Consider the following 15,355-nt stretch of genomic DNA (forward strand, 5'->3'; position numbering starts at 1 on the left):
GTAGACACACGTAATTAGCGGCAGCTGTGTTGTTGATCGGGAGGAAGCAAACAGTTTGTGACCGCTGCGCTGCTGTTAAATCCTAGAAATAAAGAATCTGAAGGACAAGATGAGTAAGGCTGGAGTTATTGGACTGTATCAAGTTTAATAAATTCATGCATACCAGTGACATTGCGTCACCCCTGCCAACGAACACCCCAGTGGTTTCAAGCCTGGGCTTAGCCTCTACAGGAGAGGTTTCAGCCATGTGTGTCCATCACAAGCCCACCACCATGATCTCAGGCCTTGAGGCAACAATCATGAAAACTAATCTTAACTGAGAGTGTTGGATGTCCTCATTGTTGCAGAGCACATGGACAGCATACTCACCTGGTTCTGTGGGCCAGCAGCACATGTCACACCATCCATCACCCTTGTCATCACATTCAATCTTGGTCTGAGAGAAACCTGAAGACAGAAACGTTCAATGATAAAAACACACAGTGGAATAAAATTGTGAGAAGTCATCAGTTGATGCAGTTTAAGGACACTTGTTGTTCTGTGCAGTCTCACCTGGAGCTCACGCTTCTAGTTCATGCCATCATGACCAAAGATTCTTCAATTAATAGTTTAAAGATGTCCATGAATGCACTGCTAACTGCTCTTCACCCTGATAAAAATCAACATGCATTTAGAATAAGAAACACTTTTACAAAACCAAAAGCTTCACTGTACTTAGTGATTTATACGTCTAAGAAACAGGTTCAGTTTGTAACTGAGAGAGCGGCTCAGTGGTGCTGAATTATATTTCCAATAGAATTTCATATGTTGTAGTAACAACACACTGCCACAAGATGGCAGCCTAGGCCTACTTTACCATGCTGTTCCAGTCAAAAAGAAAAAGTGACAGAGCCTTGAAAGAGTGACAGAGACACTTTTTATGAACTCATCTGTAATGTGTCACCTTTTCTGTAGAATGAAGAAGTGCTTCCCTTCTTTTAAAGTAAATACAGGCTTACAAAGATCCTCTAAACAAAAAATCCTCGCCTGCAGAGAGCAAATTCTCTTAAATAAATGGGGGTAAGCGTAAGCTGAAGCCATCTGATGTTTATGTTCATGAATATAACACACTGAAACATTTTGTCTTTGTTTTTATTGTTTATTAAAATACTTTTAAATGTCTAGTTTTAGTTTAAGAACCATCTAGTCCAGCAGGTGGCGGTAATGCACCTTAAAGCTCTAACCGCCAAAGAAAAACCCCAAAGAAGAAGAAGCCGCGAAGTTCCCGCTTCATTGCGTTTGTGTTTTAGTTTATTTTTCTTCCTCATCTAAAGTGAAGCACTAAGGTAACTTTGATCTGAGTTCAGTCAATCTTGAATTTAGCTCCTGAGTGAAGTTTTCTGTTGCTCTCCTCGGTCTCTGTTGTCAGTTATTTGTGAACCAGTTGAAAGAAAAAGCCTCTACATCAAGTCAAGCTGCTATAAACTAATTTACAAGAAAATATTAACAAATGCTAATGAAACACAGAGAAGAAAACAGTGTTATTATTAGAAGAAAGCTTTTAAATTAGCTAAGTGTAATCAGAGTTTCTATTATTTTATTAGTCTGTTACTAAGCGCTAGTTAGCATCTCTGTCACTGTGTGGCACCTGCATAGTTTTTGAATGCAGCATGCTATCCAAGCTAGCTAGCTAACGCCAGCCATCATCAATATAAGGTCACTTCCAGCGCCAAAAAATCCAAATATGTTGGCGGTAAAAGTGCTATAATGAAATCAATTTAAAAGAAAGGTAAAAAATAAATGTATTCCAGACTAAAACACAGCTGCCTTTGTCTTATCAGCAAAGTTGTGTCAGCCCACAGGGCATGTGATTGTAAAAACTGGCCTCACTCTGAGAGGCCTGTTGTTAGAATCATTTCAAAGATAATTTGATAAATTCTGATCAGTATTCAGTAAATGAGCCTGATTAACTGTTAGCAAAATAATAATGATAGGCCAGAGATACCAGAGATTCATTTTTAAAACAAATACAGCCTCGAACCCCAAGAGGGGATCTGTGTTTTAAAAGTACTGCAGAGTTTTTAAAATAGAATAGAATAGTCTTTTATTGTCTTTGTACATATTCAACTAAATTGTGGGTGCTCCACACCAACCGTGCATGGAAAACAATATAAATAGTAAGACAGTAAGAATAAATTAGAGGACAGGTTGCAGAATGCTTGAAAGTAGTGCAATGGACTTGATATAAGTAGAGAATCGGAGTGTGACTGAGTGATGAGGGTTACTCAGATCATGGCTCAGATTTCTACACCCACTCAGATAGGATAATCTTCCACGGCACACCTGATCAGTTCTCACGGCACACGTATATATGCCGCGGCACAGTGGTTGGGAAACACTGTACTCGTTTATGCAGGTCCATCGATTGTTCTGTTTTTGTTCTTTGCCAGGGCTTTTTTTAAAGAGGAATTGCTCTCCTGGTACTGGTGTGCCATACTGCTGAATTTGGTATCGGTGCTCAAACCTTTTGTGTATGTTTTAAACAAGTTGCTCACCCAGGGAAGCTAAAATTTGTTGTTTGTGCTCTCAGATGAACATATGAGACACTTTGACTCTTCAGTGCAGTGTGGAGCCTAACAAAGTTCTGTTTTGTGTCCCAGCTGATCAGCAGGAGGAGAAGAGTCTGACGGAGCAGCAGGGGAACATTTACGCTACTTGGACTCAGCTCAGCCACTGCAGAGAAAACAATGAGTTCGACAAAGAAGGTGACAGATACTAGTGTTAAGAAATACTCCATTAACCCTTTAAGGCCTATTGGAGCAGGAATGCTCCGTTTTGCGTAACAATTTTAAAATCCCGGTAGAACTGCACTTAAGCTAACACAATTATTTTATTTAGGAATAGTTGTACTTACATCTTATGCCATCAGCTTGCCCTAGGTCACGTTTCCTTCCACATATGTATTTGCAGAAATTGCATAAAAAGCACTTGCAGCAAAAAAACATAATATACCAGAAACACGCTTTGCTGTTCATAGCACTTCCTATGTTGGAATAGATGCCAGCGCGAACTATCACATGTCCAACTTTACCTGCCAAAACCTGCCTTCAGCGACACCTATACTGGTGTTTTTAAAAGTCATGTTTGACTTTATTCTTTTCTGTATTGTTTCTGGGATGCTTAGAACTCAAACTGCACTGTTGGTAATAGTTTATTTTGATGCACATGCTGTTTGTTTGCAAATTTGCATTATAATATTTATTTTTGTTTTTCCTCAAAAATGCTCAAAAACAAATTTCCTGTGGTTGGAAACAATGTGCAACTTTTTTAAATTTACAGTTTTGAGGGATACAATTTTCTAACTACAAATATGTGTAAAAAACAAAACAAAAACAATTTAAATTTTTTTGTATTTTATTGCAGTTTTTTTGCACTTTATGTAGTTACTATGGACTTAATGCATAGATATTATTAACATTTGGGATATAATGGTCATATTGATGTATAGCAACTTGAAATGCTCCCCAAAATGGCATTAAGGCAGGGCTCTAGACTAACTTTTTGCCGGTACGCCTAACTTTAAAAAGTTAGGTGTACCAGCACAAAAGTTAGGCGCACACAAATTTTATAATAATTTATATAATATAATGTGTTTTTCTGGATACACTGTGCTTTTTCAGCATTCAAAGATTGATGACACCGTGTCAGAGCACTGGCTATGAATTTCAGAAGGATCAGGCCTTAACTTAACAGAAAAGTTAGCAATAGTTCTTTTCCTATTACAGCTACATCCACTTCTGTCGTGCCTAGGCTGCTCACTAGGGCTGGGTATCATCACTGATTTCTATAATCCATTCGATTCCGGTTTTCAAAGTCCCGATTCGATTCAAATTAGCCTCAGACAGTCAGAAATATTATAATTCTGATCATTTATCAGTACTGACTTCTTCAGAATTGTGAACATCACAGCAGATGCCTTTGTGTGAAAGTAACTGAGAATAAAACACAGAAAAACATGAAGGAGATTTTCCTTGTCTGGCTTTTTATAGCAGATAACCTTCAAAATATTCTACAATGTTCTGCATATAAAGTTTAAATTTCTTCAGTATTGAACAACAGAAAAAATAGGCTTGCTTGTCCGATGTCATTTAAGTGAAAAAAAGAATAGAAAAAGACAGCAGCCACAGCGCCGTAAACAGCGGTAGACTGGTGGGTAATAAGCGAATGAATAATACAGAAAACAGAGATTGGAGACGGGAAACTGTTCTTGAAGTACAGAGAGAGAGAGAGAGAGCTAGCTGTGCATGAAGTGTGATTTTAATAGTCGTGGAAGCAAAACAGCAAAATTCATTACGACATTGATCAAATGTGAAGCGCAGTTTGCTGCTTCTTTTGCTGCTGGCTCGGTGAATTTTGGTTGGAGAGAGACAAAACCTGCAGCTCAGAATCAGCGCAAAAAGACGTAATCACAGCGTGGACCGGACGCATCAGGATCGCTAAGCTGAGAAAGCCGAGAAAGACAAAGCTGATTCTGATGCGTTGGCTCTGTGTTTACGTCTTTGTGTGGAGTCCGTGTACCTGCTCTCATTTGCTGTTTGGTTGTTGGTTGTTTGGTTTTGTGAGCTTTAATCTGAGAATCTGGCGTTTCTGGCAAAACACAGTTATATTTAAAAGTCGATTCAGGATTTAATGAATTGATATCGCTTTATTCAAGCTACTCACCTCCCACTTCCACCTGCACTTTCAACTGGACCACGGCCAATCAGAGAGGTCCCGCCCCTTACTATCTCTGATTGGTTTAGTCCACGATAGGGGCATAATGTGTGTCTGTTGTTGACCACAGGGAAGGTTGCAGATTTTTTTTTTTTTTTTTTTTTTGCTACCCGAACATTTGGTCGCACAGGTGCAAGCAAATATATTTTTTAGTCGCACCACTGAAAAATTTGGTCGCATTTGCGACCAAATTGGTCGCACTCTAGAGCCCTGCATTAAGGGCATGTAAAAATTAGAGATGGACCGATCCGATATCACGTATCGTATCGGTTCGATACTGACGTAAATTACTGGATCTGATATCGGAGAGAAATAAAAAATGTAATCCGATCCATTAAATTTCAAAAAAGCACCTCACAAAACTTGCGACATGGCGTAACTCGGCTCATAACCGTAGCACGTCAGAGCAGTGTGCTCACGTGATAGAGCGGCTGTGTGTATTTGTAGCCTCGCTACCAATCCAGCATTTCATCTCCGAGGAAGTTATCCCAGAGAGAAGTAAAGCAAGTGTGTAAGTTCGTCTCTGAATGTTTGTAAAGCATTCCTGCGATGGAACATATATGGAGCGACTGCCTCTTCTCTCCCCCTCCCTCTCCTGCTGCTACTTCAGTCATGAAATCATGATCAGCTGATCGGCTTTTCTGTCGCGAGTCCGTCTCTCTTGTTTGTTTATTGCCCACTTCGCGCCAGAAAGAGGAAACCAGCAGCTGAACAACAGCAGCACGTTTAACCTTGATAAGCTGTTGTTAGAATTTATTTAATATTACTTTCTACACCAGGATCCTTTTCTAGCTGACGGCTGGTAACTGTGCAGGGGCGGATCTAGCAAAGTTTAGCCAGGGTGGCCGATAGGGCATTAACAGGGAAAAGGGGGCACAAAGACATCCTTTTCTTTCTTATTCTCATTTAAAATGTCTAGATTTTAATAAATAATTATCTGAATCTTACACCCAAAGTTTTAATCTGATGTAAAATGTATAGAAGTCCATGACTGTATATAGTAACTAAGCCTAATATACCCTAGTAAGCTTTACTACTTTTTCCTTTGGGAAGGTACCATCTGTGCAGTCTGCAATTCTGTTGAAGAAAGATGTTGAATCTATTTAATTATTCTTGAAAAATAATTGATTTCTGTGAATCTTTTTTCACACTGCATCAAATTAAAGTTGATTATGTTGATTAAGCATCATGAAGTGGAGGGTGGGTGATTCCCTATCTATTTTTTTTTTTTGCTGGGAGTTTTAGAGCCCTATTATTTAGGTTACTTACTCCTTAAAATACCAGAATAGGGAGGATGGAGTAGGATTAAGTGTATTAGATTGATCACTATTACTGAACTATGAAATATTTGGGTGCTGTGTATTTTTTGCATACAGGTATAACAGAATAGCTTTAGTGTTTTGTTTTTTAACTTGAGTATGAACTTATACAAAAACAGCAAGATATTAAAAAAAAAACAGTTCTGTTGATTAAAAAATACGGATTCATATCGGTATCGGCAGATATCCAAATTTATGGTATCGGACATAAAAAAGTGGTATCGTGCCATCTCTAGTAAAAATATAAACATAAGCTCTTGGTTCTATGGTAGGTCTTAAAGGGGTAAAAGATGAAGTACTGATATATATTTTATGCAAAACTAACTGAACCTTGTGCTATATTAATGTAATGTAATATTCATGTAATAATACAATGCCTACATTGTAGAGGGTGACTTTGCCTCTAAAGAGGAAAATGGGCAGGGAAGAGGTTAAAGTGGGATTCAGCAGGATTCAACCCTAAAATCAGCTGTAGTGGCTCAGTGTGGGGAAAAGAGTCACAGCTCACAATCATTTCTATTGAGAGCTCCAGTCGATGTTCTTAATGTACAGGCTGTGATCAGCTGACCTGCTGCTCTCTGTGGATGTACACAACTGAATTCAACCAGATGTCTGCAGATGTTTCATGAGTTGTCCTGGCTGATTTCCATCCTCTACACCAGGGGTGTCAAACTCAACTGCACAGGGAGCAAAACTCAAGGCACACTTTAGGTCGCGGGCCAAACAAGATAAACATTTATTGAACACACTAAAACCATGTTTTTTAAACAGAAATATGAATAAAAACAGACAGGAATTTTATTCCAGAATAAATAAACTTAAAAAATCAACTTTAACTTTAAATGTTTTGATCTTCATAAAAATATATCCTGTCAAAATTATGCAAGTTAGAAATATGAACATGCTGCAAAAACCCCAGAAAAAATAAATGAAAACATACACAAGGTTGGAGCTGCATGTAGACGGAGCTGGGGCATTGCTGCAGGAATGGAACTAATAAACTGTGCAGGCCATTCAGTGTCGTACTTTGCCTTGAGTGTACCATTACACTGCAGCTCCATCTGAATCTGCACAGGTGCAGTTTCCACGTAAAAAAGAAGCTTGAAATTCTCTTTTTGTGCTTCACAGTCACCAAAGCGCCGCGAACTCAGTGCGCTCAGTTTATCAGCAAAGTGCGCCGACTTGGTTCAACATTACTTGGCAACAGGGAAAGTGAGACAGGTTGCACTGGTGCATTTGTGACAGCTTCACTTGAAATGCCTTCACTGCATCATACATGCCATGTCCATTGTTAAATCTCCCAATTCTTTTGATCTTTGGGCTGAAGGAAGGACAATACTCGGTGTATAAATGCTCAATCAACAATCTTTTATTCCATACAATTCAACACTTTTGAGCATAAACCATCCGGAGGGGAGATGAGCGCGGGAGGGTGTCCGCCTGATCTCGAAGCGTCTGAGTGTTTCTCACATTCTTATAGCTTCAGCCCCCCTCCACCTAGTCATAAAACCTAAACATTCACATTCTTTCTCTCTTACGGCGCCTAAGTGACGGCCTTGGCTCCCTGTTTTATCTCCTCCTGATGAGATGGGGCAGAAAACCTCTCCGGTATGCTCTGTTCTCTTCTAATCAGACAAATAAGGCCATGACTCTCTGAAAACAGTATTTCTTATACCTCAGCAGTATAATGCATCATAAAACAATATCACTCATTCACAATAAATCAGCAGTCTAATGTAATACAAATCAGTTTAATAACTGTAATAGTTGTCACCTTCTTCAAAGTCAGGAGAATAATGCAAACTAAAACTACATAATAATTTCACTATCTTTAATTAGGGGTATAACGTGGCATAAGATAATATAATAATCTCACACCATGAACTGACAGATTTCCTTGCTGAGCTCAAAAACTCTATTGAGAACTTTTTCCCAACTCAGCCAACGGAACTCTGTATGATAAGGATGTCGCCAAACTCTGAATCATAGAAGGATGAAATTGATGGTGATTTAAACCTTTAAACTCAGATAAGATTTACGGTTTGTGTTACAGTGATCGTTACATGCTCCATTTATAGGACTTTACCACACAGCCTGGTGTATGATGCAGGATTGGATTTCATGTGTTACTGTTTAGGCTCAAATCAATTTGATCTTTGAAGCCCGCAGTGATGAAATAACTCCCCTCAAATGACTTAAACCAAAAGTAACAAGCCTGTGTTGAAAATGTAAGGAGTAGAAAATACAGATTTTTTTTTTTTTTTTAATGTAGCGAGTAAAAGTAAAAAAAAACGTCAGGTTACAGTCAGACTCTGACATCATCCTTCACTGAACCAAGCTAGTAACTGTTACATATGATTTATTATTATCGAATAAATTATACAATTATAGAAATATATAATAGGAAACAAACAGGAAATATAAAAAAGTACAGACCTGGTAAACATTTATTACTATTCTGAGTGTGTTAGCATTAATATTTGTGCACAGGCAGGAGGGATGGGCATGATTTTAGAGTGTTTGAACAATGATTAATTATCTTTAACAGCAGGTTGGATGTAATGTGTTACTACTACCAGTAGGTGGGGATAAGAGACCTTTAAGGTGTTTGGTGCCACACTCCACCTTCAGGTTTAAAACTAGTGTTAATGGAGGGAGTTTGAAGCTTCAGTTTGTTTAATGACTGCATTTCACTCACTGCCTCTGTTTGTATCTCTGTCACTGCAGGACCAACATGGACCGAGAAGTCAGCGCTCTCAGGAGGCCGACAAACCTCACAGAAGAAAGAGAGAGAAAAAAAACACCTGTGACGAGTGTGGGAAGGATTTTACCTGGAAGTTTAAACTAAAACAACATCAGCTCATCCACACTGGAGAGAGACCGTTCAGCTGTGACTTGTGTGGAAAGTCGTTTTCCTGGAAGAATTCCCTGAAAACACACCAAGTCGTCCACAGTGGAGTTAAAGCTTACAGCTGTGATCAGTGTGGCAGAGCTTTTATTCACAGTAGCCACTTACAGAGACATCTAGTTACCCACTCTGGAATTAAGGCATACAGCTGTGACATCTGTGGAAAAACGTTCAGCCAGCTAGGGTACCGAAATATACACCTACGCATTCACACCGGAGAAGATGTGTAATGGTGTGATCAGTGTGGCAAATACTTTACAACAGACACAGAGTTACAACGCCACATGTTTACCCACACTGAGGAGAGACCTTATCAATGTGACCTGTGTGAGAAGACTTTTAAAACTCCACAGTACCTGAGACAACACCAACAGATCCACACCAGAAAGAGACTCTACAAGTGCAGTTACTGTGAGGTTTGTATTTTTATTTTTATCTTGTAAGTTCAGTCTGACTGTTTGGAACAAGTCTGCTCATTAAATTGTGTTAGCATGTTAGCAGTTCTGCACCACCGAAGAGTAGCTCTGAGCCATTATTCAGGTTTTCATTTCATTTAAGTGTAAGTCAGATGTTACTGTAATATTAAATAAGTATTGCTGTAGTATTATGGTGGTAGTATTGTAGTTATTGTAGCCCAGTAAACTGAGTGTGTTAATCGAAACAGTAAAATGTAATTGGACGTCTGCAGAGATGCTCTTTATTTCAGGCGACTTTCAGGATAAAAGTGTTGAAGGACTGACTTACACGGTCTTTGTGTCTTTGTTTAGAAGCAGAGCGACACAGATGGATCCACTTCTCAACCCTGTCATCGCTGTGGTGGTGGGAAAGACTTTCGTTGTGACATCTGTGGAAAAACTTTCAGTCAGCAAGCCGGCCTAAAAATACATCAACGTAAACACACTGGAGACAAACTGAAATACTGCAAAGAATGTGGGAGAAGCTTCCCCACATCAGCTGAGTTAAAACAACATGAACTCTTTCACAGTGGGGTCAAAAAGCACCTCTGTGATCAGTGTGGGTCATCCTTCACCACTGCAAGTCAGCTTAAAACACACAAACGAGTCCACACAGGAGCGAAACCATACAAGTGCAGACACTGTGACAAAAGCTTCTCACAGTCAGGTCATCGTAACGAGCATGAACGTACACACATGGAAGGAAACTACAGCTGTGAGCAGTGTGACAAGAGCTTCAGTAATCTCAGTTCATACTCTGCACACAAACGATCCCACGTTACTAATAAACTGTTTCACTGTTACCAATGTGCCAAAACATTCACTTCATCATCTGCTCTGTGCAAACATCAGCGCGATCACGCAGGGCTGAAACCGTTCCCATCACAGGACGACAGCGAATCTGAAGAGAGAGAAACATCCTCTTCTGGTTTCAGAGTCCAACTTAAAACCCTGGAGATCAGGCTCCACAGAGTTCAGGTCGGCTCTCCTTAAGTTTAAGTTAAAGTTCTAATGAGGCTATGAATCAAACTGTTCCTATAGTTCAATGTTAATCTTTATAAATTGTTCTTCTGTAGTGTTTGTGTTCAGTCGTTACCTTTTTTTTCAGTGGTTGGATTAAAAATCAGTTTCAGTTGAAGTTTTTATTGAATGTATTTTGTTAAATAAAGTTAAAAAAATGTTAAATAAAGAATTGTTTGAACGACAAAGATTTTGAGCCATGATGTCATTTCCTGTATTTCAGAGTAAAGACTGAAGTGACGAATGGAAACATGTTTACAGTCATGGAATAAACACTGATGGGTCATCTGTAGGAAGTTCTATTGCTGACCTGACAGACTCGACCTTGTTTACAAAGAAAGAAAGGAACTGATGACATGTGTCAGCAGAGGCTTTCAGGGTTGTTTAGAGTAGAGCTGATAGTCTTAAAGAGAACACGGGGATTTTGACGATTTAACACAATGATCTGAGAAAAATGTCTGTTTCTCTCATTTTCACCGTATTCTGATCAAATTTCCAACATTCTTTTAACATGACCGGTACCGGTCCGTGAGTCGTTTGGTACCGGGCCGCGAGAGTTGAGGCTCAGGTGTGAAATGTATGGTTTTCAGGGTTTTTATCGGTTTTCAGTGTTATTTTGTTAGTGTTTTTATCGTTAACTCGGTTTTCCTCGGTCTTTTCACGTGTGTTATGAATAAATCTTCTTTTTTTCGGTATCGGTACTAGTTTTATTTTGTTGAATTTATCCGCAACACCTTAAAGGCCGGTCCGTGAAAATATTGTTCCGTGGCGCAAAAAAGGTTGGGGACCGCTGCTGTAAAGTATAAAAAAAAACTCCTCCCCCTGCTACGCCTCAGTAATCTAATGTATTCATCAATTGTTCTCTTAATTATTCAAAGTTGGTTCAACTTATCATGTTCTGGGTTCTATCCTTTATGTATTTAATCTTCAATTTTATTTATTTGTGTAAGCGATATTTTTGACAACCTTTAACACACTTAAAGAGCCGCTTTCACCGTCTTCCCTCCAGCTGTTTCCTGTTGCTCGCTCTCTTCTTCTCTTATCTGATCATCTCGAGCACGTCTTGTACAACACTGTTACTTTTGCAGGCACACATTCGGTTACAAGCTCAACCACATTTTGCCCTATATACAGTGGGGCAAAAAAGTATTTAGTCAGCCACCGATTGTGCAAGTTCCCCCACCTAAAATGATGACAGAGGTCAGTAATTTGCACCAGAGGTACACTTCAACTGTGAGAGACAGAATGTGAAAAAAAAATCCATGAATCCACATGGTAGGATTTGTAAAGAATTTATTCGTAAATCAGGGTGGAAAATAAGTATTTGGTCACCTCAAACATGGAAAATCTCTGGCTCTCACAGACCTGTAACGTCTTCTGTAAGAAGCTTTTCTGTCCCCCACTCGTTACCTGTATGAATGGCACCTGTTTGAACTCATCATCTGTATAAAAGACACCTGTCCACAGCCTCAAACAGTCAGACTCCAAACTCCGCCATGGCCAAGACCAAAGAGCTTTCGAAGGACACCAGGAAAAGTATTGTAGACCTGCACCAGACTGGGAAGAGTGAATCTACAATAGGCAAGCAGCTTGGTGTGAAAAAATCAACTGTGGGAGCAATCATCAGAAAATGGAAGACATACAAGACCACTGATAATCTCCCTCGATCTGGGGCTCCACGCAAGATCTCATCCCGTGGGGTCAAAATGATCATGAGAACGGTGAGCAAAGATCCCAGAACCACACGGGGGGACCTGGTGAATGACCTGCAGAGAGCTGGGACCAAAGTAACAAAGGTCACCATCAGTAACACACTACAACGGCAGGGAATCAAATCCCGCAGTGCCAGACGTGTTCCGCTGCTGAAGCCAGTGCATGTCCAGGCCCGTCTGAAGTTTGCCAGAGAGCACATGGATGATACAGCAGAGGATTGGGAGAATGTCATGTGGTCAGATGAAACCAAAGTAGAACTTTTTGGTATAAACTCCACTCGTCGTGTTTGGAGGAAGAAGAATACTGAGTTGCATCCCAAGAACACCATACCTACTGTGAAGCATGGGGGTGGAAACATCATGCTATGGGGCTGTTTTTCTGCCAAGGGGACAGGACGACTGATCCGTGTTAAGGACAGAATGAATGGGGCCATGTATCGTGAGATTTTGAGCCAAAACCTCCTTCCATCAGTGAGAACTTTGAAGATGAAACGAGGCTGGGTCTTCCAACATGACAATGATCCAAAACACACCGCCCGGGCAACAAAGGAGTGGCTCCGTAAGAAGCATTTGAAAGTCCTGGAGTGGCCTAGCCAGTCTCCAGACCTCAACCCCATAGAAAATCTGTGGCGGGAGTTGAAAGTCCGTGTTGCTCGGCGACAGCCCCAAAACATCACTGCTCTCGAGAAGATCTGCATGGAGGAATGGGCCAAAATACCAGCTACTGTGTGTGCAAACCTGGTAAAGACCTATAGTAAACGTTTGACCTCTGTTATTGTCAACAAAGGTTATGTTACAAAGTATTGAGTTGTATTTTTGTTATTGACCAAATACTTATTTTCCACCCTGATTTACGAATAAATTCTTTACAAATCCTACCATGTGGATTCATGGATTTTTTTTTTCACATTCTGTCTCTCACAGTTGAAGTGTACCTCTGGTGCAAATTACTGACCTCTGTCATCATTTTAGGTGGGGGAACTTGCACAATCGGTGGCTGACTAAATACTTTTTTGCCCCACTGTAGGTGTCTCACTCTCCATATGTTTCCTGTCGACTTATTCATGGCATGAATATCTTTAACACCTTCTGCATCACTACTTGCTAAGCAAAGACAAAGCAAAATGTTTCACCTCTACCCTAGAAATAAATCTACGTAATATCTGTGACCATAAGCGTGCATGCATTGACCTTTTACTGCACTCTAAGTCACCTTTCACAACAGATCATCTCTTCATGAGCACTTTTTCAGTATGTGTAAGAAAGTGTGCATTATAACCGCTTATTCTACTAAAAGATCAAAGAGAAAACAAACATTTTCAACGTCACTTCCTCTGCCTCCGATATCGGTCATCCTACCTTTTCGACAGATTTAAAAGCCTCTAAGCCCAGGTTTGCCCACCTTGCTGTTCAATTGACCGTTCTCTGTCCAGGACAGCGGGCCGATTTCTAAGTCTTATGTTAATTTATAAGCGCTTCCCGCAGCTTAACAGGAAGCTCCACTTAACCGGCGTCTAAGTATCCCACTTTTTTTTTAAACAATGTCTTTTTTATTAAGAGGTTTCCTTTTGTACACATAAACATCAACATATATATTATACATATAGACAGAAAGAAAAGAGAAGGATTACAGATGATCTGTACATTAAGGGGTTTTTTTTTTTTTTGTGTCCCGTTTGGATCTATAGCCATCAGAATTGTTGTCTTAAGGCCAAGAAAGATGCCAAGCGGATTTATTTTACCAAGTGGATCATCATGGCCTTGCGATATTGGTCCATTTGATTGACCTTTATTATAATTATGAATTTATTTTATTTACAGTTGCTACAAACGGGACAGACATGACTGGGGGATAGGACAGGGAGAAAGAATGAAAGAAAGAGAGGGAGAGAAAGAAAACCAAAGGGGAGAAGAGACGGTGAGAAGGGGGGGAAGAAAGAAAAAAAACAAACAAAAAAAAACAAAAAAACACCTGGGTCACCTGTATGGAGAAAAAAAACAGAAGAGAAAGCAAACAACAAAGAGCAACATAATAAAAAAAACGGCACCATCACAATAAACTAGCTAGCAGTAGATACTAAATAATAAACGATATTGTGCAGCACGCAAGATAGACAGCGCACAATGTGCTTTGAGGCAGCAGCCAAGAAAGCTGTAGTCCGCGTCTGTGAATATCCGTGTGTACACCTGTGTGCATACCTGTGTGGATCAGCATGCTTGCATTCCAAAGGTTTCTCCATGTAATGATCTGCTAGAGGGTGTGGGGGGGGGGGGGCCACAGCCCCGTCCACCAGGGCATGAAGCAGGTATGGAGGAGATCAAAACTCCAGACATCCAGAGGCCCCCAGAACACAACAGACCAAGGAAGACCAACAGAGGGGCAGCCGCGCCACTGTCCCAGTAAGAGCTGAGGAGAGTCCCAGATGAGGGCTCACTCAGCAGCCACGGAGCAGAAGCCAGGGGGAGTTGCAGTGACGCGCCCGTGAGCTCCGCCGGCAGCCAGCTGTGCCTGAGTGACCGAGCCCCAGGCCGAGAGGCCGGGGGCACCCCACCTCCGAAGTGGCCCGAGCGAGCCCCAGGCTCCAGGCCCCGATAAGCGGCCGCCAAGGAGTGAGCCGGTGTGTACCCGGACGCCCACCCCCAGACACAAAGAACCACCAACGCACCGACACCTGAGGGAGTCCGCCACTGGCAGGGGAAGTGGTGGTGGGTGGAGATAGGCCTCCAAACCTTGGAGGGCCTGAGATGTCCCCAGAGAGGTGGCGTCTGATACCCAACCTGACATATAGACACAAACATCCATTCCCACCCTCATGCTCTCATATGCACTTACTCCACACTCAACCAACGTGGAGACAGACATAAAGAGACGCTGTACACACGATCACACTCCCCAAGCGTACTCTACGAACCGGGTCTAGGTACCCTTGCCCCTGGAGGGGGGAACTGCACCCAGACCCAGGTGGTCTGTACATTAAGGTTAAGTAGTACATTTAAGCTGTGAAATGAGTCCAAAAATGTATCTTCGGCTGTGAAATAAAAGAAAAAAAAAGAAAAAGAAAAAAGGGAAAGAAAGAGAAAAAAAAAGAATATAAACAAATGTATAATATATCCCAAAGTAACATAATCCCTGCAAAACAATCCCATTCATTCCCACCCAGGTCACTGCCTGCACCCGCACACTGTATT

The 15,355-nt window shown here is 40.8% G+C and overlaps 1 long non-coding RNA gene across 1 annotated transcript; it reads left to right on the forward strand.

The window, feature by feature from the left end:
• Positions 1-1,160: 1,160 nt before the first annotated feature.
• LOC143419156 (uncharacterized) lies at positions 1,161-10,746 on the forward strand. Its single transcript, XR_013099134.1, has 4 exons — positions 1,161-1,325; positions 2,640-2,744; positions 8,799-9,395; positions 9,747-10,746. It is a non-coding gene; the product is annotated as an uncharacterized LOC143419156 (long non-coding RNA).
• Positions 10,747-15,355: the final 4,609 nt, after the last annotated feature.

The sequence above is a fragment of the Maylandia zebra genome, linkage group LG6 (genome assembly GCF_041146795.1).
Source record: "Maylandia zebra isolate NMK-2024a linkage group LG6, Mzebra_GT3a, whole genome shotgun sequence".
NCBI lineage: Eukaryota > Metazoa > Chordata > Actinopteri > Cichliformes > Cichlidae > Maylandia > Maylandia zebra.